The following is a 27,391-nucleotide window of genomic DNA, read 5'->3' on the forward strand; positions in this document are numbered from 1 at the left end:
GGACCCCGATTACCTAAAATTTTTCCGGGCCATAAAATACGACCTAAGGAACCATATTCACCGCACCTCCATGACATTTGTTTATTTTTTGCATTTTACGGCAGAAAAACTAGATTTCCGCCTGATTCCCATTTTTTCGTGTGTTATAGCCCACGCCTTCCAAGTGGTCCCGGGATCCTCGGACCTCGATCGCCTAAAATTTTTCTAGGCCATCAAATAATACCTAAGGAACCATAGTCACCACCCCGCCATGATCGTTCCTCATTTTTTGCGTTTTTCAACCAAAAAACTAGAATTTCGCCTAATTCTCATATTTTCATGTGCTATATAGCCCACGCCTTCCAAATGGTCCCAGGACTGCCGGACCCCAATCGCCTAAAGTTTTTTCGCGCAATCAAATACGACCTAAGGAACCATAGTCACCACCTCGCCATAATCGTTCCTCGTGATTCCTATATTTTTGTTTGCGCCCACGCCTTCTGAGTGGGCCGGCCCCCCCGGACTTAGATCGCCTAAAATATTTCCTGGCCATTAAATACGACCTAAGGAACCATATTCACCGTCCCGCCATGATCGTTCCTCATGTTTTGCATTTTTCGGCCAAAAAATTAGAATTCTGCCTGATTCCCATATTTTCTTGTGCTATAGCCCACGCCTTCCAAGTGGTCCAGGGACCCCCGGACGCCGATCGCCTAAAACATTTTCCAGGCCATCAAATACGACCTAAGGAAACATATTCACCGAACCTCCATGAAATTTCTTTATTTTTTGCAATTTACGACAGAAAAACTAGAATTCCGCCCGATTCCCATATTTTCATGTACTATTCTCACGCCTTCCAAGTGCTCCCCGGACCCCGATCGCCTAAAAATTTTCCGGGTCATTATATACGACCTAAGGAACCATAGTCACCGCCCCGCCATGATTGTTCCTCAATTTTTGCATTTTAAGGCCAAAAACCTAGAATTCCGTCTAATTCCCATATTTTCGTGTGCAATAGCCCACGCCTTCCAAGTGGTCCCGGGACCCCCGCACCCCGATCTCCTAAAAATTTTCCGGGTCATTAAATATGACCTAAGGAACCATAGTCACCGCCCCGCCATGATTGTTCCTCATTTTTTGCATTTTAAGGCCAAAAACCTAGAATTCCGCCTGATTCCCATATTTTCGTGTGCAATAGCCCACGCCTTCCCAGTGGATTGCCCCCTGGAACCGGATCGCCTAAAATTTTTCTGTTCTATCAAATTCGACCTAAGGAACCATAGTCACCGCCCCGCCATGACCTTTCCTCATTTTTGCATTTTGCGGCCAAAAAACTAAAACTCCGCCTGATTTCCATATTTTCATGTGCTATAGCCTGCGCCTTCCAACTAGTCCCAGGACCCCGGACCCCGATCGCTTAAAATTTTTCTAGGCCGTCAAATAATACCTAAGGAACCATAGTCACCGCCTCGCCATAATCGTTCCTCGCGATTCATATATTTTCGTGTGCGCCCACGCCTTCCGAGTGGGTCGGGACGCCCGGACTCGAATCGCCTAAAAATTATCCGAGACTTTAAATATGACCTAAGGAATCATATTCACCGCACCTCCATGAAATTTCATTACTTTTTGCATTTTACGGCCAAAAAACTAGAATTCCGCCCGATTCCCATATTTTCATGTACTATTCTCACGCCTTCCAAGTGCTCCCCGGACCTCGATTGCCTAAAAATTTTCCGGGTCATTAAATACGACCTAAGGAACCATAGTCACCGACCCGCCATGATTGTTCCTCATTTTTTGCATTTTAAGGCCAAAAACCTAGAATTCCGTCTGATTCCCATATTTTCGTGTGCAATAGCCCACGCCTTCCAAGTGGTCCCGGGACCCCCGCACCCCGATCTCCTAAAAATTTTCCGGGTCATTAAATACGACCTAAGGAACCATAGTCACCGCCCCGCCATGATTATTCCTCATTTTTTGCATTTTAAGGCCAAAAACCTAGAATTCCGCCTGATTCCTATATTTTCGTGTGCAATAGCCCACGCCTTCCCAGTGGATTGCCCCCCTGGAACCGGATCGCCTAAAATTTTTCTGCTCTATCAAATTCGACCTAAGGAACCATAGTCACCGCCCCGCCATGACCTTTCCTCATTTTTGCATTTTACGGCCAAAAAACTAAAACTCCGCCTGATTTCCATATTTTCATGTGCTATAGCCTGCGCCTTCCAACTAGTCCCAGGACCCCGGACCCCGATCGCTTAAAATTTTTCTAGGCCGTCAAATAATACCTAAGGAACCATAGTCACCGCCTCACCATAATCATTCCTCGCGATTCATATATTTTTGTGTGCGCCCACGCCTTCCGAGTGGGTCGGGACGCCCGGACTCGAATCGCCTAAAAATTATCCGAGACTTTAAATACGACCTAAGGAATCATATTCACCGCACCTCCATGAAATTTCATTACTTTTTGCATTTTACGGCCAAAAAACTAGAATTCCGCCCGATTCCCATATTTTCATGTGCAATAGCCCACGTCTTCCCAGTGGTCCCGGGATCCTCGAACCCCGATAGACTAAAAGTTTTCCGGGCCATAAAATACGACCTAAGGAACCATAGTCACCATCATGCCATGATCATTCCTCATTTGTTTCATTTTTCAGCCAAAAAACTAGAATTCCTCCTAATTCTCATATTTTCGTGTGATATAGCCCACGCCTTCCGAGTGGTCCTGGGACTGCCGGACCCCGATTGCCTAAAGTTTTTCTGGGCAATCAAATATGACTTAAGTAACCATAGTCACCGCCTTGCCATAATCATTCCTCGCGTTTCCTATATTTTCGTGTGCGCCCACGCCTTTCGAGTGGGCCGGGACCCCCGGACTCGGATCGCCTAAAGTTTTTCCGGGTGATTAAATACGACCTAAGGAACCATATTCACCTTCCTGCCCTGATCGTTCCTCATGTTTTGCGTTCTTTGGGCCCAAACACTAGAATTCCACCCCGATTCCCATATTTTCGTGTGCTATATAGCCCACGCCTTCCAAGCGGTACCAGGACCCCCGGACCCCGATCTCTTAAAATTTTGTCCGGCCATCAAATACGACCTAAGGAACCATAGTCACCGACCCGCCATGATCGTTCCTCATATTTTGCATTTTTTGGCCAAAAAATAGACTATCGCCTCATTCCCATATTTTCGTGTGCAATAGCCCACGCCTTCCAAGTGGGTAGCGGCCCCGGGGGTCGGATCGCCTAAAATTTTTCCGACCCATCAAATACGACCTAAGGAACCATAGTCACCGCCCCACCATGACCTTTCCTCATTTTTTGCATTTTACGGCCAAAAAACTAGAATTCTGCCCGATCCCCATATTTTCGTGTGCAATAGCCCACGCCTTCCCAGTGGATTGGGCCCCCGGACCCCGATCGCCTAAAATTTTTCCGGGCCATCAAATACAACCTAAGAAACCATAGTCTCAGCCCCGCAAGGAGCGTTCCTCATTTTTTTCATTATACGGCCAAAACACTAAAATTCCGCCCGATTCCCATATTTTCGTGTGCATAGCCCACGCCTTCCAAGTGGTCCCGGGATCCCCGGACCCCAATCTCCTAAAAAAATTTCGGGCTATGAAATATGACCTAAGGAACCATAGTCACCGACCCGCCATGATTGTTCCTCATTGTTTGCATTTTACGGCCAAAAAACTAGAATTCCGCCCGATTCCCATATTTTCGAGTGCAATAGCCCACGCCTTCCCAGTGGATTGGCCCCCCAGAACCGGATCGCCTAAATTTTTTTCGTTCCATCAAATACGGCCTAAGGAACCATAGTCACCGCCCCACCATGACCTTTCCTGATGTTTTGCATTTTACGGCTAAAAAACTAGAATTTCGCTAGATTCCAATATTTTCGTGGGTTATAGCCCACCCCTTCCGAGTGGGTCGGGCCCCTCGGAGCCGGATCGCCTAAATTTTTCCGGACCATCATATACGACCTAAGGAACCATAGTCACCATCCCGCCATGACCTTTCCTCATTTTGATTCATTTTACGGCCAAAAAACTAAAATTCCGCCTGATTCCCATATTTTCGTATGAAATAGCCCGCGCCGTCCAAGTGGTCCCAGGACCCCCGGTCCCCGATCGCTTAAAATTTTTCTAGGGCATCAAATAGGACATAAGGAACCATAGTCACCGCCCCTCCATGATTGTTCCTCATTTTTTTGCATTTTAAGGCCAAGAACCTAGAATTCCACCTGATTCCCATATTTTCGTGTGCAATAGCCCACGCCTTCCCAGGGGATCGCCTAAAATTTTTCTGTTCCATAAAATTCGACCTAAGGAACCATAGTCACCGCCCCGCCATGACATTTTCTCATTTTTTCATTTTACGGCCAAAAAACTAAAATTTCGCCCGATTCCCATATTTTCATGTGCTATAGCCTTCGCCTTCCAACTGGTCGCAGGACCCCCAGACCCCGATCGCTTAAAATTTTTCTAGGCCATCAAATAATACCTAAGGAACCATAGTAACCGCCTCGCCATAATCGTTCCTCGCGATTCCTATATTTTCGTGTGCGCCCACGTCTTCCGAGTGGGTCGGGACCCCCGGACTGGGATCGCCTAAAAATTTTCCGAGACTTTAAATACTACCTAAGGAATCATATTTACCGCACCTCCATGACATTTCTTTATTTTTTGCATTTTACGGCCAAAAAACTAGAATTCCGCCCGATTCCCATATTTTCGTGTTCAATAGCCCACGCCTTCCCAGTGGATTGGCCCCCCGGACCCCGATCGCCTAAAAATTTTTCGGGCCATCAAATACAACCTAAGGAACCATAGTCACAGCCCCGCCAATAACGTTCCTCATTTTTTTCATTTTACGGCCAAAACACTAAAATTCCGCTCGATTCCCATATTTTTGTGTGCTATAGCCCACGCCTTCCAAGTGGTCCCGGGACCCCCGAACCCCGATCTCCTAAAAACATTTCGGGCCATGAAATATGACCTAAGGAACCATATTCACCGACCCGCCATGATTGTTCCTCATTTTTTGCATTTTACGGCCAAAAAACTAGAATTCCGCCGGATTCCCATTTTTTGTGTGCAGCCCACGCCTTCCTATTGGATTGGCCCCCCGGAACCGGATCACCTAAATTTTTTTTGATCCATCAAATACGGCCTAAGGAACCATAGTCACTGCCCCACCATGACCTATCCTGATGTTTTGCATTTTACGGCAAAAAAACTAGAATTCCGCTAGATTCCAATATGTTCGTAGGCTATAGCCCACCCCTTCCGAGTGAGTCGGCCCCCCCGGAGCCGGATCGCCTAAATTTTTCCGGACCATCATATACGACCTAAGGAACCATAGTCACCACCCCGCCATGACCTTTCCTCATTTTTTTCATTTTACGGCCAAAAAACTAAAATTTCGCCCGATTCCCATATTTTCGTGTGCAATCCTTCCAAGTGGTCCCAGGACCCCCGGTCCCCGATCGGTTAAAATTTTTCTAATGCATCAAATAAGACATAAGGAACCATAGTCACCGCCCCGCCATGATTGTTCCTCGTTTTTTGCATTTTAAGGCCAAAAACCTAGAATTCCGCCTAATTCCCATATTTTCGTGTGCAATAGCCCACGCCTTCCCAGGGGATTGGCCCCATGTAACCGGATCGCCTAAAATTTTTCTATTCCATCAAATTTGACCTAAGGAACCATAGTCAGCGCCCCGCCATGACATTTCCTCATTTTTTCATTTTATGGCCAAAAAATTAAAATTCCGCCCAATTCCCATATGTTCATGTGCTATAGCCTTCGCCTTCCAACTGGTCCCAGGACCCCCGGACCCCGATCACTTAAAATTTTTCTAGGCCATCAAATAATACCTAAGGAACCATAGTCACTACCTCGCCATAATCGTTCCTCGCGATTCCTATATTTTCGTGTGCGCCCACGCCTTCCGAGTGGGCCGGGACCCCCGGACTCGGATCGCCTAAAAATTTTCCGAGACTTTAAATATGACCTAAGGAATCATATTCACCGCACCTCCATGACATTTCTTTATTTTTTGCATTTCACGGCAGAAAAACTAGAATTCCGCCCGATTCCCATATTTTCGTGTGTTATAGCCCACGCCTTCCAAGTGGTCCCGGGATCCTCGGACCCCGATAGCCTAAAATTTTTCTGGGCCATAAAATACGACCTAAGGAACCATAGTCACCATCACGCCATGATCATTCCTCATTTGTTTCATTTTTCAGCCAAAAAACTAGAATACCGCCTGATTCTCATATTTTCGTGTGATATAGCCCACGCCTTCCGAGTGGTCCCGGGACTGCCGGACCCCGATTGCCTAAAGTTTATCTGGGCAATAAAATATGACCTAAGTAACCATAGTCACCGCCTTGCCATAATTGTTCCTCGCAATTCCGATATTTTCGTGCGCGCCCACGCCTTCCGTGTGGGCCGGGACCCCCGGACTCGGATCGCCTAAAGTTTTTCCGGGTGATTAAATACGACCTAAGGAACCATTGTCACTGACCCGCCATGATCGTTCCTCATATTTTGCATTTTTTTGGCCAAAACATAGACTATCGCCTCATTCCCATATTTTCGTGTGCAATAGCCCACGCCTTCCAAGTGGGTAAGGGCCCCCGGGGTCGGATCGCCTAAATTTTTTCTTGCACATCAAACACGACCTAAGGAACCATAGTCACCGCCCCTCCATGACCTTTCCTCATTTTTTGCATTTTGCGGCCAAAAAACTAGAATTCCGCCCGATTCCCATATTTTCGTGTGCAATAGCCCACACCTTTCGAGTGGATTGGCCCCCCGGACCCCGATCGCCTAAAATTTTTCTGGGCCATCAAATACAACCTAAGGAACCATAGTCACAGCCCCGCCAAGAGCGTTCCTCATTTTTTTCATTTTACGGCCAAAACACTAAAATTCCGCTCGATTCCCATATTTTCGTGTGCTATAGCCCACGCCTTCCAAGTGGTCCCGGGACCCCCGGACCCCAATCCCCTAAAATATTTTCGGGCCATGAAATATGACCTAAGGAACCATAGTCACCGACCCGCCATGATTGTTCCTCATTTTTTGCATTTTACGGCCAAAAAACTAGAATTCCGCCTGATTCCCATATTTTCGTGTGCAATAGCCCACGCCTTCCCAGTGGATTGGCCCCCCGGAACCGTATCGCCTAAATTTTTTTTGTTTCATCAAACACGGACTAAGGAACCATTGTCGCCGCCCCGCCATGACCTATCCTGATGTTTTGCATTTTACGGCCAAAAAACTAGAATTCCGCTAGATTCCAATATTTTCGTGGGCTATAGCCCACCCCTTCCAAGTGGGTCGGGCCCCCTCGGAGCCGGATCGCCTAAATTTTTCCAGACCATCATATACAACCTAAGGAACCATAGTCACCACCCTGCCATGACCTTTCCTCATTTTTTTTATTTTACGGCCAAAAAACTAACATTCCGCCCGATTCCCATATTTTCGTGTTCAATAGCCCGCGCCTTCCAAGTGGTCCCAGGACCCCCGGTCCCCGATCGCTTAAAATATTTCTAGGCCATCAAATAAGACATAAGGAACCTTAGTCACTGCCCCGCCATGATTGTTCCTCATTTTTTGCATTTTAAGGCCAAAAACCTAGAATTCCACCTAATTCTCATATTTTCGTGTGCAATACCCCACGCCTTCCCAGGGGATTGGCCCCCTGGAACCGGATCGCCAAAAAATTTTCTGTTCCATCAAATTCAACCTAAGGAACCATAGTCACCGCCCCGCCATGACCTTTCCTCATTTTTTCATTTTACGGCCAAAAAACTAAAATTCCGCCCGATTCTCATATTTTCATGTGCTATGCCTTCGCCTTCCAACTGGTCCCAGGACCCCCGGACCCCGATCGCTTAAAATTTTTCTAGGCCATCAAATAATACCTAAGGAACCATAGTCACCGCCTCGCCATAATCGTTCCTCGCGATTCCTATATTTTCGAGTGCGCCCACGCCTTCCGAGTGGGCCGGGACCCCCGGACTCGGATCGCCTAAAACTTTTTCGAGACTTTAAATACGACCTAAGGAATCATATTCACCGCACCTCCATGACATTTCTTTATTTTTTGCATTTTACGGCAGAAAAACTAAAATTTCTCCCGATTCCCATATTTACGTGTGCCATGACCTTTCCTCATTTTTTCATTTTACGGCCAAAAAATTAAAATTCCACCTGATTCCCATATTTTCATGTGCTATAGCCTGCGGCTTCCAACTGTTCCCAGGACCCCCGGACCCCGATCGCTTAAAAGTTTTCTAGGCCATCAAATAATACCTAAGGAACCATAATCACCGCCTCGCCATAATCGTTCCTCGCGATTCCTATATTTTCGTGTGCGCCCACGCCTTCCGAGTGGGCGGGGACCCCCGGACTCGGATTGACTAAAAATTTTCCGAGACATTAAATACTACCTAAGGAACCATATTCACCACACCGCCATGAACTTTCCTCATTTTTTGCATTTTACGGCCAAAAAACTAGAATTCCGCCCGATTCCCATATTTTCGTGTGCAATAGCCCACGCCTTCCCAGTGGATTGGCCCCCCGGACCCCGATCGCCTAAAATTTTTCCGGGCCATCAAATACAACCTAAGGAACCATAGTCACAACCCCGCAAGGAGCGTTCCTCATTTTTTTCATTATACGGCCAAAACACTAAAATTCCGCTCGATTCCCATATTTTCGTGTGCTATAGCCCACGCCTTCCAAGTAGTCCCAGGATCCCCGGACCCCGATCTCCTAAAAATATTTCGGGCCATGAAATATGACCTAAGGAACCATAGTCACCGGCCCGCAATGATTGTTCCTCATTTTTTGCATTTTACGGCCAAAAAACTAGAATTCCGCCCGATTCCCATATTTTCGTGTGCAATAGCCCACGCCTTCCCAGTGGATTGGCCCCCCGGAACCGGATCGCCTAAATTTTTGCGTTCCATCAAATACGGCCTAAGGAACCATAGTCACCGCCCCGCCATGACCTTTCCTGATGTTTTGCATTTTACGGCCAAAAAACTAGAATTCCGCTATATTCCAATATTTTCGTGGGCTATAGCCCACCCCTTCCGAGTGGGCCGGGCCCCCCAGAGCAGGATCACCTAAATTTTTTCGGAGCATCATATACGACCTAAGGAACCATAGTCACCACCCTGCCATGACCTATCCTCATTTTTTTCATTTTACGGCCAAAAAACTAAAATTCCGCTTGATTCCCATATTTTCGTGAGCAATAGCCCGCGCCTTCCAAATGGTCCCAGGACCCCCGGTCCCCGATCGCTTAAAATTTTTATAGGGCATCAAATAAGACATAAGGAACCATAGTCACCGCCCCGCCATGATTGTTCCTCATTTTTTGCATTTTAAGGCCAAAAACCTAGAATTCCGCCTGATTCCCATATTTTCGTGTGCAATAGCCCATGCCTTCACAGGGGATTGGCCCCTTGGAACCGGATCGCCTAAATTTTTCTGTTCCATCAAATTCAACCTAAGGAACCATAGTCACCGCCCCGCCATGACCTTTCCTCATTTTTTAATTTTACGGCCAAAAAACTAAAATTCCGCCCGATTCCCATATTTTCATGTGCTATAGCCTTCGCCTTCCAACTGGTCCCAGGACCCCCGGACCCCGATCGCTTAAAATTTTTCTAGGCCATCAAATAATACCTAAGGAACCATAGTCACCGCCTTGCCATAATCGTTCCTCGCGATTCCTATATTTTCGTGTGCGCCCACGCCTTCCGAGTGGGCCGGGACCCCCGGACTCGGATCGTCTAAAAAATTCCCGAGACTTTAAATACGACCTAAGGAATCATATTCACCGCACCTCCATGACATTTCTTTATTTTTTGCATTTTACGGCAGTAAAACTAGAATTCCGCCCGATTCACATATTTTCGTGTGTTATAGCCCACGCCTTCCAAGTGGTCCCGGGATCCTCGTACCCCGATAGCCTTAAATTTTTGCGGGCCATAAAATACGACCTAAGGAACCATAGTCACCATCACGCCATGATCATTCCTCATTTTTTTTATTTTTCAGCTAGAAAACTAGAATTCCGCCTGATTCTCATATTTTCGTGTGATATAGCCCACGCCATCCGAGTGGTCCCGGGACCGCCGGACCCCGATTGCCTAAAGTTTTTCTGGGAAATCAAATATGACATAAGTAACCATAGTCACCGCCTTGCCAAAATCGTTCCTCGCGATTCCTATATTTTTGTGTGCGCCCACGCCTTCCGAGTGGGCCGGGACCCCCGGACTCGGATCGCCTAAAGTTTTTCCGGGTGATTAAATATGACCTAAGGAACCATATTCACTGTCCTGCCCTGATCGTTCCTCATGTTTTGCGTTCTTTGGGCCAAAACACTAGAATTCCACCCCGATTCCCATATTTTCGTGTGCTATATAGCCCACGCCTTCCAAGCGGTACCAGGACCCCCGGACCCCGATCTCTTAAAATTTTGTCCGGCCATCAAATACGACCTAAGGAACCATAGTCACCGACCCGCCATGATCGTTCCTCATATTTTGCATTTTTTGGCCAAAAAATAGACTATTCCCTCATTCCCATATTTTCGTGTGCAATAGCCCACGCCTTCCAAGTGGGTAGGGGCCACCCGGGGTCGGATCGCCTAAAATTTTTCCGGCCCATCAAATACGACCTAAGGAACCATAGTCACCACCCCGTCATGACCTTTCCTCATTTTTTGTATTTTACGGCCAAAAAACTAGAATTCCGCCCGATTCCCATATTTTCGTGTGCAATAGCCCACGCCTTCCCAGTGGATTGGCCCCCCGGACCCCGATCGCCTAAAAATTTTCCGGGCCATCAAATACAACCTAAGGAACCATAGTCACAGCCCCGCCAAGAGCGTTCCTCATTTTTTTCACTTTATGGCCAAAACACTAAAATTTTGCTCGATTCCCATATTTTCGTGTGTTATAGCCCACGCCTTCCAAGTGGTCCCGGGATCCCCAGACCCCGATCTCCTAAAAAAAATTCGGGCCATGAAATATGACCTAAGGAACCATAGTCACCGATCCGCCATGATTGTTCCTCATTTTTTGCATTTTACGGCAAAAAAACTAGAATTCCGCCCGATTCCCATATTTTTGTGTGCTATCGCCCACGCCTTCCGTGTGGGTCGGGCCCCCGGAGCCGGATCGCCTAAAAATTTTCCGGACTATCAAATACGACCTAAGGAACCATAGTAACCACCCCGCCATGATCGTTCCTCATGTTTTGCGTTTTTCGGCCAAAAGACTAGAATTTCGCGCGATTCCCATATTTTTGTGTGCTTTAGCCCACGCCTTCCAAGTGGTCCCGGGACCTCCTGACCCCTATCACCTAAAATTTTTCCGGACTATCAAATACGACCTAAGGAACCATAGTATCCGCCCCACCATGATCGTTCCTCATTTTTTGCGTTTATCAGCCAAATAACTAGAATTCCGCGCGATTCCCATATTTTTGTGTGTTATAGCCCATGCCTTCCGAGTGGTCGCGGGACCTCCGGACCTCTATCGCCTAATATTTTTCAGGACTATCAAATAAGACCAAAGGAACCATAGTCACCGCCCTGCCAAGATCTTTCCACATTTTTTGCAAGTTACTGAAAAAGACTTCCGCGCGATTCCCATATATTTGTGTGTTATAGCCCACACCTTCCGAGTGGTCCCGGGACCTCCTGACCCCTATCGCCTAAAATTTTTCTGGACTATCAAATATGACCTAAGGAACCATAGTATCCGCCCCGCCATGATCGTTCCTCATTTTTTGCTTTTTTTGGCCAAACAACTAGAATTCCGCGCGATCCTATATTTTTGTGTGTTATAGCCCACGCCTTCCGAGTGGTCCCGGGACCTCCGGACCCCTATCGCCTAAAATTTTTCCGGACTATCAAATACGACCTAAGGAACCATAGTATCCGCCCCGCCATGATCGTTCCTCATTTTTTGCATTTTTCGGCCAAAAGACTAGAATTCCGCGCGATTCCCATATTTTTGTGTGTTATAGCCCATGCCTTCCGAGTGGTCCCGGGACCTCCTGACCCCTATCACCTAAAATTTTTCCGGACTATCAAATACGACCTAAGGAACCATAGTATCCGCCCCGCCATGATCGTTCCTCATTTTTTGCATTTTTCGGCCAAACAACTATAATTCCGCGTAATTCCCATATTTTTGTGTGTTATAGCCCACGCCTTCCGAGTGGTCGCGGGACCTCCGGACCCCTATCGCCTAATATTTTTCCGGACTATCAAATAAGACCAAAGGAACCATAGTCACCGCCCTGCCAAGATCTTTCCACATTTTTTGCAAGTTACTGAAAAAGACTTCCGCGCGATTCCCATATTTTTGTGTGTTATAGCCCACACCTTCCGAGTGGTCCCGTGACCTCTGGACCCCTACCACCTAAAATTTTTCCGGACTATCAAATATGTCCTAAGGAACTATAGTATCTCCCCGCCATGATAGTTCCTCATTTTTTGCGTTTTTTGGCAAAACAACTAGAATTCCGTGCGATCCTATATTTTTGTGTGTTATAGCCCACGCCTTCCGAGTGGTCCCGGGACCTCCGGACCCCTATCGCCTAAAATTTTTCCGTACTATCAAATACGACCTAAGGAACCATAGTATCCGCCCCGCCATGATCGTTCCTCATTTTTTGCGTTTTTCGGCCAAACAACTAGAATTCCGCGCGATCCCATATTTTTGTGTGTTATTTATAGCCCACGCCTTCCGAGTGGACCGGGTCTCCGGACCCCTAGCGCCTAATATTTTTCGGGACTATCAAATACGACCTAAGGAACCATAGTATCCGCCCCGCCATGATCGTTCCTCATTTTTTGCGTTTTTCGGCCAAACAACTAGAATTCCGCGCGATTCCCATATTTTTGTGTATTATAGCCCACACCTTCCGAGTGGTTCCGAAACCTCCGGACCCCTATCGCCTAAAATTTTTCCGGACTACCAAATACGACCTAAGGAACCATAGTATCCTCCCCGCCATGATCGTTTCTCATTTTTTGCATTTTTCGGCCAAACAACTAGAATTCCGCGCTATCCCATATTTTCGTGTGTTATAGCCCACGCCTTCCGAGTGGTCCCGGGTCTCCGGACCCCGATCGCCTAAAATTTTTCCGGACTATCAAATAGGACCTAAGGAACCATAGTCACCGCCCAGCCATGATCGTTCCTAGTTTTTTCTGTTTTTCGGCCAAAAAACTAGAATTCCGCGCGATTCCCATATTTTCGTGTCCTATAGCCCACGCCTTCCAAGTGAACCCGGGAAATACGGACCCCTATCGCCTAAAATTTTTCCGGACTATAAAATACGATCTAAGGAACCATATTCACCGCCCAGCCATGATCATTCCTCATTTGTTGCATTTTTCGGGCAAAAAACTAGACTTTCGCCCGATTACAATATTTTTGTGTGCTATTGCCCACCCTTCCAAGTGGTTCCGGGACGCCCGGACCCCGATCGCCTAAAATTTTTCCGGGCCGTCAAATACGACCTAAGGTACCATAGTAACCGCCCCGCCATCATCGTTTCTCATTTTTTGCATTTTCCGGCCAAAAAACTAGAATTACGCCCGATTTCCATATTTTTGTGTGCTATACCCACGCCTTCCAAGTGGTCCGGGGAGCCGCGGACCCCGATCGCCTAAAATTTTTCCGGACTATCAAATACGACCTAAGGTGCCATAGTCACCGCCCCACCATGATCGTTCCAAATGCTTTGCATTTTTCGGCCAAAAAACTAGAACTCCGCGCGATTTGCATATTTTAGTGTGCTATAGCTTACGCCTTCCGAGTGGTCCCGGGAGCCGTGGACCCCGATCGCCTAAAATTTTCCGGGCCATCAAATACGACCTAAGGAACCATAGTCACCGCCCCGCCTTGATCGTTCCTCATTTATTGCGTTTTTCATCCAAAAAACTAGAATTCCGCTCGATTACCATATTTTTGTGTGCTATTGCCCACGCCTTTCGAGTGGGCCGGGCCGCCGGACTAGGATCGCCTAAAAAGTTTTCGGGCCATCAATTAGGACCTAATGAACCATAGTCATCGCCTCACCATGATCGTTACTCATTTTTTGCATTTTTTGGCCAAAAAACTAGAATTCCGCCCGATTCCCATATTTTTGCGTGCTATCGCCCACGCCTTCCGAGTGGGTCGGGCCCCCCGGAGCCGGATCGCCTAAAAATTTACCGGACTATCAAATATGACCTAAGGAACCATAGTCACCGCCCCGCTATGATCGTTCCTAGTCTTTTGCATTTTTCAGCCAAAAAACAAGAATTCCGCGCGATTTCCATATTTTCGTGTGTTATAGCCCACGCCTTCCGAGTGGTCCCGGGACCTCCGGACCCCTATCGCCTAAAATTTTTCCGGACTATCAAATATGACCTAAGGAACCATAGTATCCGCCCCGCCATGATCGTTCCTCATTTTTTGCGTTTTTCGGCCAAACAACTAGAATTCCGCGCGATCCCATATTTTTGTGTGTTATTTATAGCCCACGCCTTCCGAGTGGACCGGGTCTCCGGACTCCTAGCGCCTAATATTTTTCGGGACTATCAAATACGACCTAAGGAACCATAGTATCCGCCCCGCCATGATCGTTCCTCATTTTTTGCGTTTTTCGGCCAAACAACTAGAATTCCGCGCGATTCCCATATTTTTGTGTATTATAGCCCACACCTTCCGAGTGGTTCCGAAACCTCCGGACCCCTATCGCCTAAAATTTTTTCGGACTACCAAATACGACCTAAGGAACCATAGTATCCTCCCCGCCATGATCGTTTATCATTTTTTGCATTTTTCGGCCAAACAACTAGAATTCCGCGCTATCCCATATTTTCGTGTGTTATAGCCCACGCCTTCCGAGTGGTCCCGGGTCTCCGGACCCCGATCGCCTAAAATTTTTCCGGACTATCAAATAGGACCTAAGGAACCATAGTCACCGCCCAGCCATGATCGTTCCTAGTTTTTTCTATTTTTCGGCCAAAAAACTAGAATTCCTCGCGATTCCCATATTTTCGTGTCCTATAGCCCACGCCTTCCAAGTGAACCCGGGAAATACGGACCCCTATCGCCTAAAATTTTTCCGGACTATAAAATACGATCTAAGGAACCATAGTCACTGCCCAGCCATGATCATTCCTCATTTGTTGCGTTTTTCGGGCAAAAAACTAGACTTCCGCCCGATTACAATATTTTTGTGTGCTATTGCCCACCCTTCCAAGTGGTTCCGGGACGCCCGGACCCCGATCGCCTAAAATTTTTCCGGGCCGTCAAATACGACCTAAGGTACCATAGTAACCGCCCCGCCATCATCGTTTCTCATTTTTTGCATTTTTCGGCCAAAAAACTAGAATTACGCCCGATTTCCATATTTTTGTGTGCTATACCCACGCCTTCCAAGTGGTCCGGGGAGCCGCGGACCCCGATCGCCTAAAATTTTTCCGGACTATCAAATACGACCTAAGGTACCATAGTCACCGCCCCACCATGATCGTTCCAAATGCTTTGCATTTTTCGGCCAAAAAACTAGAACTCCGCGCGATTTGCATATTTTAGTGTGCTATAGCTTACGCCTTCCGAGTGGTCCCGGGAGCCGTGGACCCCGATCGCCTAAAATTTTTCGGGCCATCAAATACGACCTAAGGAACCATAGTCACCGCCCCGCCATGATCGTTCCTCATTTATTGCATTTTTCGGCCAAAAAACTAGAATTCCGCTCGATTACCATATTTTTGTGTGCTATTGCCCACGCCCTCCGAGTGGGCCGGGCCGCCGGACTAGGATCGCCTAAAAAGTTTTCGGGCCATCAATTAGGACCTAATGAACCATAGTCATCGCCTCACCATGATCGTTACTCATTTTTTGCATTTTTTGGCCAAAAAACTAGAATTCCGCCCGATTCCCATATTTTTGTGTGCTATCGCCCACGCCTTCCGAGTGGGTCGGGCCCCCGGAGCCGGATCGCCTAAAAATTTACCGGACTATCAAATACGACCTAAGGAACCATAGTCACCGCCCCGCTATGATCGTTCCTAGTCTTTTGCATTTTTCAGCCAAAAAACAAGAATTCCGCGCGATTTCCATATTTTCGTGTGTTAGAGCCCACGCCTTCCGAGTGGTCCCAGGACCTCCTGACCCCGATCGCCTAAAAATTTTCTGGGCCATCAAATACGACCTAAGGAACCATAGTAACCACCCCGCCATGATCGTTCCTCATTTTTTGCGTTTTTCGGCCAAACAACTACAATTCCGCGCGATTCCCATATTTTTGTGTGCTATTGCCCACGCCTTCCGAGTGGGCCGGGCAACCGGACTCGGATGGCCTAAAAAAATTTCGGGACATCAATTAGGACCTAATGAACCATAGTCACCCCCTCGCCATGATCGTTCCTCATTTTTTACATTTTTTGACAAAAAACTAGAATTCCGCCCGATTCTCATATTTTTGTGTGCTATCGCCCACGCCTTCCGAGTGGGTCGGGCACCCCGGAGCCGGATCGCCTAAAAATTTTCCGGACTATCAAATACGACCTAAGGAACCATAGTCACCGCCCCGCCATGATCGTTCCTAGTCTTTTGCGTTTTTCAGCCAAAAAACTAGAATTCCGCGCGATTTCCATATTTTCGTGTGCTTTAGCCCACGCCTTCCAAGGGGTCCCGGGAACCCCGAACCCCGATCGCCTAAAAATTTTCCGGGCCATTAAATATGACCTAAGGATCCATAGTAACCACCCTGCCAAGATCGTTCCTCATTTTTTGCTTTTATTGGCCAAACAACTAGAATTCCGCGCGATTCCTATATTTTTGTGTGTTATAGCCCACGCCTTCCGAGTGGTCCCGGGACCTCCTGACCCTTATTGCCTAAAATTTTTCCGGACTATCAAATACGACCTAAGGAACCATAGTATCCGCCCCGCCATGATCGTTCCTCATTTTTTGTGTTTTTCGGCCAAACAACTAGAATTCCGCGCGATTTCCATATTTTCGTGTGCTTTAACCCACGCCTTCCAAGGGGTCTCGGGAACCGCGAACCCCGATCGCCTAAAAATTTTCCGGGCCATCAAATACGACCTAAGGAACCATAGTAACCACCCCGCCATGATCGTTCCTCATTTTTTGCATTTTTCGGCCAAACAACTAGAATTCCGCGCGATTCCCATATTTTTGTGTGTTATAACCCACGCCTTCCGAGTGGTCCCGGGACTTCCTGACCCCTATTGCCTAAAATTTTTCTGGACTATCAAATACGACCTAAGGAACCATAGTATCCGCCCCGCCATGATCGTTCCTCATTTTTTGCATTTTTCGGCCAAACAACTAGAATTCCGCGCTATCCCATATTTTTGTGTATTATAGCCCACGCCTTCCGAGTGGTCCCGGGTCTCCGGACCCCTATCGCCTAAAACTTTTCCGGACTATCAAATAAGACCTAAGGAACCTCAGTCACCGCCCAGCCATGATCGTTCCTAGTTTTTTCCGTTTTTCGGCTAAAAAACTAGAATTCCGTGCGATTCCCATATTTTCGTGTCCTATAGCCCACGCCTTCCAAGTGAACCCGGGAACTCCGGACCCCTATCGCCTAAAATTTTTCCGGACTCTCAAATACGACCTAAGGAACCATAGTCACCGCCCAGCCATGATCATTCCTCATTTGTTGCGTTTTTCGGCCAAAAAAACTAGAATTTCGCCCGATTACAATATTTTTGTGTGCTATTGCCCACCCTTCCAAGTGGTTCCGGGACCCCCGGACCTCGATCACCTAAAATTTTTCTGGGCCGTCAAATACGACCTAAGGAAGCATATTAACCGCCCCGCCATCATCGTTTCTCATTTTTTGCATTTTTCGGCCAAAAAACTAGAATTACGCCCGATTCCCATATTTTCGTGTGCTATACCCACGCCTTCCAAGTGGTCCGGGGAGCCGCGGACCCCGATCGCCTACAATTTTTCCGGACTATCAAATATGACCTAAGGTACCATAGTCACCGCCCCACCATGATCGTTCCAAATGCTTTGCATATTTCGGCAAAAAAACTAGAACTCCGCGCGATTTACATATTTTAGTGTGCTATGCTTACGCCTTCCGAGTGGTCCCGGGAGCCGTGGACCCCGATCGCCTAAAATTGTCCGGGCCATCAAATACGACCTAAGGAACCATAGTCACCGCCCCGCCATGATCGTTCCTCATTTATTGCGTTTTTCGGCCAAAAAACTAGAATTCCGCTCGATTACCATATTTTTGTGTGCTATTGCCCACGCCTTCCGAGTGGGCCGGGCCGCCGGACTCGGATTGCCTAAAACATTTTCGGGCCATCAATTAGGACCTAAGGAACCATAGTCACCACCTCGCCATGATCGTTCCTCATTTTTTACATTTTTTGGCCAAAAAACTAGAATTCCGCCCGATTCCCATATTTTTGTGTGCTATCGCCCACGCCTTCCGAGTGGGTCGGGCCCCCGGAGCCGGATCGCCTAAAAATTTTCCAGACTATCAAATACCACCTAAGGAACCATAGTCACCGCCCCGCCATGATCATTCCTAGTCTTTTGCATTTTTCAGCCAAGAAACTAGAATTTCGCGCGATTTCCATATTTTCGTGTGCTTTAGCCCACGTCTTCCAAGGGGTCCCGGGAACCCCTAACCCCGATCGCCTAAAACTTTTCCGGGCCATTAAATACGACCTAAGGAACCATAGTAACCACCCCGCCAAGATCGTTCCTCGTTTTTTGCGTTTTTCGGCCAAACAACTAGAATTCCGCGCGATTCCCATATTTTTGTGTGTCATAGCCCACGCCTTCCTAGTGGTCCCGGGACCTCCGGACCCCTATCGCGTAATATTTTTCCGGACTATCAAATACGACCTAAGGAACCATAGTATCCGCCACACCATGATCGTTCTTCATTTTTTGCATTTTTCGGCCATACAACTAGAATTCCGCCCGATTACAATATTTTTGTGTGATATTGCCCACCCTTCCAAGTGGTTCCGGGACCCCCGGACCCCGATCGCCTAAAATTTTTCCGGGCCGTCAAATACGACCTAAGGAACCATAGTAACCGCCCCGCCATCATCGTTTCTCATTTTTTGCATTTTCGGCCAAAAAACTGGAATTACGCCTGATTCCCATATTTTTGTGTGCTATACCCACGCCTTCCAAGTGGTCCGGGGAGCCGCGGACCCCAATCGCCTAAAATTTTTCCGGACTATCAAATATGACCTAAGGTACCATAGTCACCGCCCCACCATGATCATTCCAAATTCTTTGAATTTTTCGGCCAAAAAACTAGAACTCCGCGCGATTTGCATATTTTAGTGTGCTATAGCTTATGCCTTCCGAGTGGTCCCGGGAGCCGTGGACCCCGATCGCCTAAAATTTTCCGGGCCATCAAATACGACCTAAGGAACCATAGTCACCGCCTCGCCATGATCTTTCCTCATTTATTGTGTTTTTCGGCCAAAAAACTAGAATTCCGCTCGATTACCATATTTTTGTGTTCTATTGCCCACGCCTTCCGAGTGGGCCGGTCCGCCGGACTCGGATCGCTTAAAAATTTTTTGAGCCATCAATTAGGACCTAATGAACCACAGTCACCGCCTCGCCATGATCCTTCCTCATTTTTTGCATTTTTTTGCCAAAAAACTAGAATTCCGCCCGATTCCCATATTTTTGTATGCTATCGCCCACACCTTCCGAGTGGGTCGGGCCCCCGGAGCCGGATCGCCTAAAAATTTTTCGGACTATCAAATACGACCTAAGGAACCATAGTCACCGCCCCGCCATGATCGTTCCTAGTCTTTTGCGTTTTTCAGCCAAAAAACTAGAATTCCGCGCGATTTCCATATTTTCGTGTGCTTTAGCCCACGCCTTCCAAGGGGTCCCGGGAACCCCGAACCCCGATCGCCTAAAAATTTTCCGGGCCATCAAATACTACCTAAGGAACCATAGTAACCACTCCGCCATGCTCGTTCCTCATTTTTTGCATTTTTCGACCAAACAACTAGAATTCCGCGCGATTCCCATATTTTTGTGTGTTATAGCCCACGCCTTCCGAGTGGTCCCGGGACCTCCTGACCCCTATCGCCTAAAATTTTTCCGGACTATCAAATACGACCTAAGGAACCATAATATCCGCCCCGCCATGATCGTTCCTCATTTTTTGCGTTTTTCGGCCAAACAACTAGCATTCCGCGCGATTCCCATATTTTCGTGTCCTATAGCCCACGCCTTCCAAGTGAACCCGGGAACTCCGGACCCCTATCGCCTAAAATTTTTCCGGACTATCAAATACGACCTAAGGAACCATAGTCACCGCCCAGCCATGATCATTCCTCATTTGTTGCGTTTTTCGGCCAAAAAACTAGAATTCCGCCCGATTACAATATTTTTGTGTGCAACCCACCCTTCCAAGTGGTTCCGGGACCCCCGGACCCCGATCGCCTAAAATTTTTCCGGGCCGTCAAATACAACTAAGGAACCATAGTAACCGCCCCGCCATCATCTTTTCTCATTTTTTGCATTTTTCGGCCAAAAAACTAGAATTTCGCTCGATTACCATATTTTTGTGTGCGCCCACGCATTCCGAGTGGGCTGGTCCGCCGGACTCGGATCGCTTAAAATTTTTTCGGGCCATCAATTAGGACCTAATGAACCATAGTCACCGCCTCGCCATGATCCTTCCTCATTTTTTGCATTTTTTGGCCAAAAAAACAATTCCGCCCGATTCCCATATTTTTGTATTCTATCGCCCACGCCTTCCGAGTTGGTCGGGCCCCCCGGAGCCGGATCACCTAAAAATTTTTCGGACTATCAAATACGACCTAAGGAACCATAGTCACCGGCCCGCCATGATCGTTCCTAGTCTTTTGCGTTTTTCAGCCAAAAAACAAGAATTCTGCGCGATTTCCATATTTTCGTGTGCTTTAGCCCACGCCTTCCAAGGGGTCCAGGGAACCCCGAACCCCGATCGCCTAAAAATTTTCCGGGTCATCAAATACGACTTAAGGAACCATAGTAACCACCCCACCATGATCGTTCCTCATTTTTTGCGTTTTTCGGCCAAACAACTAGAATACCGCGCGATTCCCATATTTTTGTTTGTTGTAGCCCACGCCTTCCGAGTGGTCCTGGGACCTCCTGACCCCTATCGCCAAATATTTTTACGGACTATCAAATACGACCTAAGGAACCATAGTATCCGCCCCGCCATTATCGTTCCTCATTTTTTCCGTTTTTCGGCCAAACAACTAGAATTCCGCGCGATTTCCATATTTTCGTGTGCTTTAGCCCACGCCTTCCAAGGGGTCCCGGGAATCCCGAACCCCAATCGCCTAAAAATTTTCCGGGCCATCAAATACGATCTAAGAAACCATAGTAACCTCCCCGCCATGATCGTTCCTCATTTTTTGCGTGTTTCGGCCAAACAACTAGAATTCCGCCCGATTCCCATATTTTTGTGTGCTATCGCCCACGCCTTCCGAGTGGGTCGGGCCCCCCGGAGCCGGATCGCCTAAAAATTTTCCGGACTATCAAATACGACCTAAGGAACCATAGTCACCGCCCCGCCATGATCGTTCCTAGTCTTTTGCGTTTTTCAGCCAAAAAACTAGAATTCCGCGCGATTTCCATATTTTCGTGTGCTTTAGCCCACGCCTTCCAAGGGGTCCCGGGAACCCCGATCGCCTAAAAATTTTTCGGGCCATCAAATACGACTTAAGGAACCATAGTAACAACCCCGCCATGATCGTTCCTCATATTTTTCGTTTTTCGGCAAAACAACTAGAATTCCGCGCGATTCTCATATTTTTGTTTGTTATAGCCCACGCCTTCCGAGTGGTCCCGGGACCTCCTGACCCCTATCGCCAAATATTTTTCCGGACTATCAAATACGACCTAAGGAACCATAGTATCCGCCCCACCATGATCGTTCCTCATTTTTTGCGTTTTTCGGCCAACCAACTAGAATTCCGCGCGATTTCCATATTTTCGTGTGCTTTAGCCCACGCCTTGCAAGGGGTCCCGAGAATCCCGAACCCCGATCGCCTAAAAATTTTCCGGGCCATCAAATACGACCTAAGGAACCATAGTAACCTCCCCGCCATGATCGTTCCTCATTTTTTGCGTTTTTCGGCCAAACAACTAGAATTCCGCGCGATTCCCATATTTTTGTGTGCTATTGCCCATGCCTTCCGAGTGGGCCGGGCCGCCGGACTCGGATGGCCTAAAAAATTTTTGGGCCATCAATTAGGACCTGATGAACCATAGTCACCGCCTCGCCATGATCGTTCCTCATTTTTTGCATTATTCGGCCAAACAACTAGAATTCCGCGCGATTCCCATATTTTTGTGTGTTATAGCCCACGCCTTCCGAGTGGTCCCGGGACCTCCTGACCCCTATCGCCTAATATTTTTCTGGACTATCAAATACAACCTAAGGATCCATAGTATCCACCCCGCCATGATCGTTCCTCATTTTTTGCGTTTTTCGGCCAAACAACTAGCATTCCGCGCGATTCCCATATTTTCGTGTCCTATAGCCCACGCCTTCCAAGTGAACCCGGGAACTCCGGACCCCTATCGCCTAAAATTTTTCCGGACTATCAAATACGACCTAAGGAACCATAGTCACCGCCCAGCCATGATCATTCCTCATTTGTTGCGTTTTTCGGCCAAAAAACTAGAATTCCGCCCGATTACAATATTTTTGTGTGCTATTGCCCACCCTTCCAAGTGGTTCCGGGACCCCCGGACCCCGATCGCCTAAAATTTTTCCGGGCCGTCAAATACGACCTAAGGAACCATAGTAACCGCCCCGCCATCATCGTTTCTCATTTTTTGCATTTTTCGGCCAAAAAACTAGAATTACGCCCGATTCCCATATTTTCGTGTGCTATACCCACGCCTTCCAAGTGGTCCGGGGAGCCGCGGACCCCGATCGCCTAAAATTTTTCCGGACTATCAAATACGACCTAAGGTACCATAGTCACCGCCCCACCATGATCGTTCCAAATGCTTTGCATTTTTCGGCCAAAAAACTAGAACTCCGCGCGATTTGCATATTTTAGTGTGCTATAGCTTACGCCTTCCGAGTGGTCCCGGGAGCCGTGGACCCCGATCGCCTAAAATTTTCCGGGCCATCAAATACGACCTAAGGAACCATAGTCACCGCCCCGCCTTGATCGTTCCTCATTTATTGCGTTTTTCGTCCAAAAAATTAGAATTTCGCTCGATTACCATATTTTTGTGTGCGCCCACGCATTCCGAGTGGGCCGGGCCGCCGGACTCGGATCGCTTAAAATTTTTTCGGGCCATCAATTAGGACCTAATGAACCATAGTCACCGCCTCGCCATGATCCATCCTCATTTTTTGCATTTTTTCGCCAAAAAACTAGAATTCCGCCCGATTCCCATATTTTTGTGTGCTATCGCCCACGCCTTCCGAGTGGGTCGGGCCCCCCGGAGCCGGATCGCCTAAAAATTTTCCGGACTATCAAATACGACCTAAGGAACCATAGTCACCGCCCCGCCATGATCGTTCCTAGTCTTTTGCGTTTTTCAGCCAAAAAACTAGAATTCCGCGCGATTTCCATATTTTCGTGTGCTAAATTTAGCTCACGCCTTCCAAGGGGTCCCGGGAACCCCGAACCCCGATCGCCTAAAAATTTTCTGGGCCATCAAATACGACCTAAGGAACCATAGTAACCACCCCGCCATGATCGTTCCTCATTATTTGCGTTTTTCGGCCAAACAACTAGAATTTTGCGCCATCCCATATATTTGTGTGTTATAGCCCACGCCTTCCGAGTGGTCCCGGGTCTCCGGACCCCTATCGCCTAAAATTTTTTCGGACTATCAAATAAGACCTAAGGAATCATAGTCACCGCCCAGCCATGATCGTTCCTAGTTTTTTCTGTTTTTCTGCCAAAAAACTAGAATTCCGCGCGATTCCCATATTTTCGTGTCCTATAGCCCACTCCTTTGAAGTGAACCCGGGAACTCCGGACCCCTATCGCCTAAAATTTTTCCGGACTAACAAATACGACCTAAGAAATCATAGTCACCGCCTAGCCATGATCATTCCTCATTTGTTGCGTTTTTCGACAAAAAACTAGAATTCCGCCCGATTACAATATTTTTGTGTGCTATTGCCCACCCTTCCAAGTGGTTCCGGGACCCCCGGACCCCGATCGCCTAAAAATTTTCCAGGCCATCAAATACGACCTAAGGAACTATAGTAACCACCCCTCCATCATCGTTTCTCATTTTTTGCATTTTTCGGCCAAAAAATTAGAATTACGCCCGATTCCCATATTTTCGTGTGCTATACCCACGCCTTCCAAGTGGTCCGGGGAGCCGCGGACCCCGAACGCCTAAAATTTTTCCGGACTATCAAATACGACCTAAGAAACCATAGTCACCGCCCCACCATGATCGTTCCAAATGCTTTGCATTTTTCGGCCAAAAAATTAGAACTCCGCGCGATTTGCATATTTTAGTGTGCTATAGCTTACGCCTTCCGAGTGGTCCCGGGAGCCCCGAACCCCGATCGCCTAAAAATTTTCCGGGGGAATCAAATACGACCTAAGGAACCATAGTAACCACCCCGCCATGATCGTTCCTCATATTTTGCGTTTTTCGGCCAAACAACTAGAATTCCGCGCGATTCCCATATTTTCGTGTGTTATAGCCCACGCCTTCCAAGTGGTCCCGGGACCTCCTGACCCCTATCGCCTAATATTTTTTCGGACTATCCAATATGACCTAAGGAACCATAGTATCTGCCCCGCCATGATCGTTCCTCATTTTTTGCGTTTTTCGGCCAAACAACTAGAATTCCGCGCGATTCCCATATTTTTGTTTGTTATAGCCCACGCCTTCCGAGTGGTCCCGGGACCTCCTGACCCCTATCGCCAAGTATTTTTCCGGACTATCAAATACCACCTAAGGAACCATAGTATCCGCCCCGCCAGGATCGTTCCTCATTTTTTGCGTTTTTCGGCCAAACAACTAGAATTCCGCGCGATTCCCATATTTTTGTGTGTTATAGCCCACACCTTCCGAGTGGTCCCGGGACCTCCGGACCCCTATCGCCTAAAATTTTTCCGGACTATCAAATATGACCTAAGGAACCATAGTATCCGCCGCGCCATGATCGTTCCTCATTTTTTGCGTTTTTCGGCCAAACAAATAGAATTCCGCGCGATTCCCATATTTATGTGTGTTATAGCCCACACCTTCCGAGTGGTCCCGGGACCTCCGGACCCCTATCGCCTAAAATTTTTCCGGACTATCCAATATGACCTAAGGAACCATAGTATCCTCCCCTCCATGATCGTTCCTCATTTTTTGCGTTTTTCGGCCAAACAACTAGAATTCCGCGCGATTCCAATATTTTTGTGTGTTATAGCCCACGACTTCCGAGTGGTCCCGGGATCTCCTGACCCCTATCGCCTAATATTTTTTCGGACTATCAAATACGACCTAAGGAACCATAGTATCCGCCCCGCCATGATCGTTCCTCATTTTTTGCGTTTTTCGGCCAAACAACTAGAATTCCGCGCGATTCCCATATTTTTGTTTGTTATAGCCCACGCCTTCCGAGTGGTCCCGGGACCTCCTGACCCCTATCGCCAAGTATTTTTCCGGACTATCAAATATCACCTAAGGAACCATAGTATCCGCCCCGCCAGGATCGTTCCTCATTTTTTGCGTTTTTCGGCCAAACAACTAGAATTCCGCGCGATTCCCATATTTTTGTGTGTTATAGCCCACACGTTCCGAGTGGTCCCGGGACCTCCGGACCCCTATCGCCTAAATTTTTTTCGGACTATCAAATACGACCTAAGGAACCATAGTCACCGCCCAGCCATGATCATTCCTCATTTGTTGCGTTTTTCGACCAAAAAACTAGAATTCCGCCCGATTACAATATTTTTGTGTGCTATTGCCCACCCTTCCAAGTGGTTCCGGGACCCCCGGACCCCGATCGCCTAAAAATTTTCCGGGCCATCAAATACGACCTAAGGAACTATAGTAACCACCCCTCCATCATCGTTTCTCATTTTTTGCATTTTTCGGCCAAAAAATTAGAATTACGCCCGATTCCCATATTTTCGTGTGCTATACCCACGCCTTCCAAGTGGTCCGGGGAGCCGCGGACCCCGAACGCCTAAAATTTTTCCGGACTATCAAATACGACCTAAGGAACCATAGTAACCACCCCGCCATCATCGTTTCTCATTTTTTGCATTTTTCGGCCAAAAAACTAGAATTACGCCCGATTCCCATATTTTCGTGTGCTATACCCACGCCTTCCAAGTGGTCCGGGGAGCCGCGGACCCCGATCGCCTAAAATTTTTCCGGACTATCAAATACGACCTAAGGTACCATAGTCACCGCCCCACCATGATCGTTCCAAATGCTTTGCATTTTTCGGCCAAAAAACTAGAACTCCGCGCGATTTGCATATTTTAGTGTGCTATAGCTTACGCCTTCCGAGTGGTCTCGGGAGCCGTGGACCCCGATCGCCTAAAATTTTCCGGGCCATCAAATACGACCTAAGGAACCATAGTCACCGCCCCGCCATGATCGTTCCTCATTTATTGCGTTTTTCGGCCAAAAAACTAGAATTTCGCTCGATTACCATATTTTTGTGTGCGCCCACGCCTTCCGAGTGGGCCGGGCTGCCGGACTCGGATCGCCTAAAAAATTTTCGGGCCATCAATTAGGACCTAAGGAACCATATTCAGCGCCTCGCCATGATCGTTCCTAGTCTTTTGCGTTTTTCAGCCAAAAAACTATAATTCCACGCGATTTCCATATTTTCGTGTGCTTTAGCCCACGCCTTCCAAGGGGTCCCGGGAACCCCGAACCCCGATCGCCTAAAAATATTCCGGGAAATCAAATATGACCTAAGGAACCATAGTAACCACCCCGCCATGATCGTTCCTCATTTTTTGCGTTTTTCGGCCAAACAACTAGAATTCCGCGCGATTCCCATATTTTTGTGTGTTATAGCCCACGCTACCTCCTGACCCCTATCGCCTAAAATTTTTCCGGACTATCAAATACGACCTAAGGAACCATAGTATCCGCCCCGCCATGATCGTTCCTCATTTTTTGCATTTTTCGGCCAAACAACTAGAATTCCGCGCGATCCCATATTTTTGTGTGTTATAGCCCACGCCTTCCGAGTGGTCCCGGGTCTCCGGACCCCTATCGCCTAAAATTTTTCCGGACTATCAAATACGGCCTAAGGAACCATAGTATCCGCCCCGCCATGATCGTTCCTCATTGTTTGCATTT

Source organism: Nicotiana tomentosiformis, chromosome 1 (assembly GCF_000390325.3).
Source record: "Nicotiana tomentosiformis chromosome 1, ASM39032v3, whole genome shotgun sequence".
In the NCBI taxonomy this organism is placed as follows: Eukaryota; Viridiplantae; Streptophyta; class Magnoliopsida; order Solanales; family Solanaceae; genus Nicotiana; species Nicotiana tomentosiformis.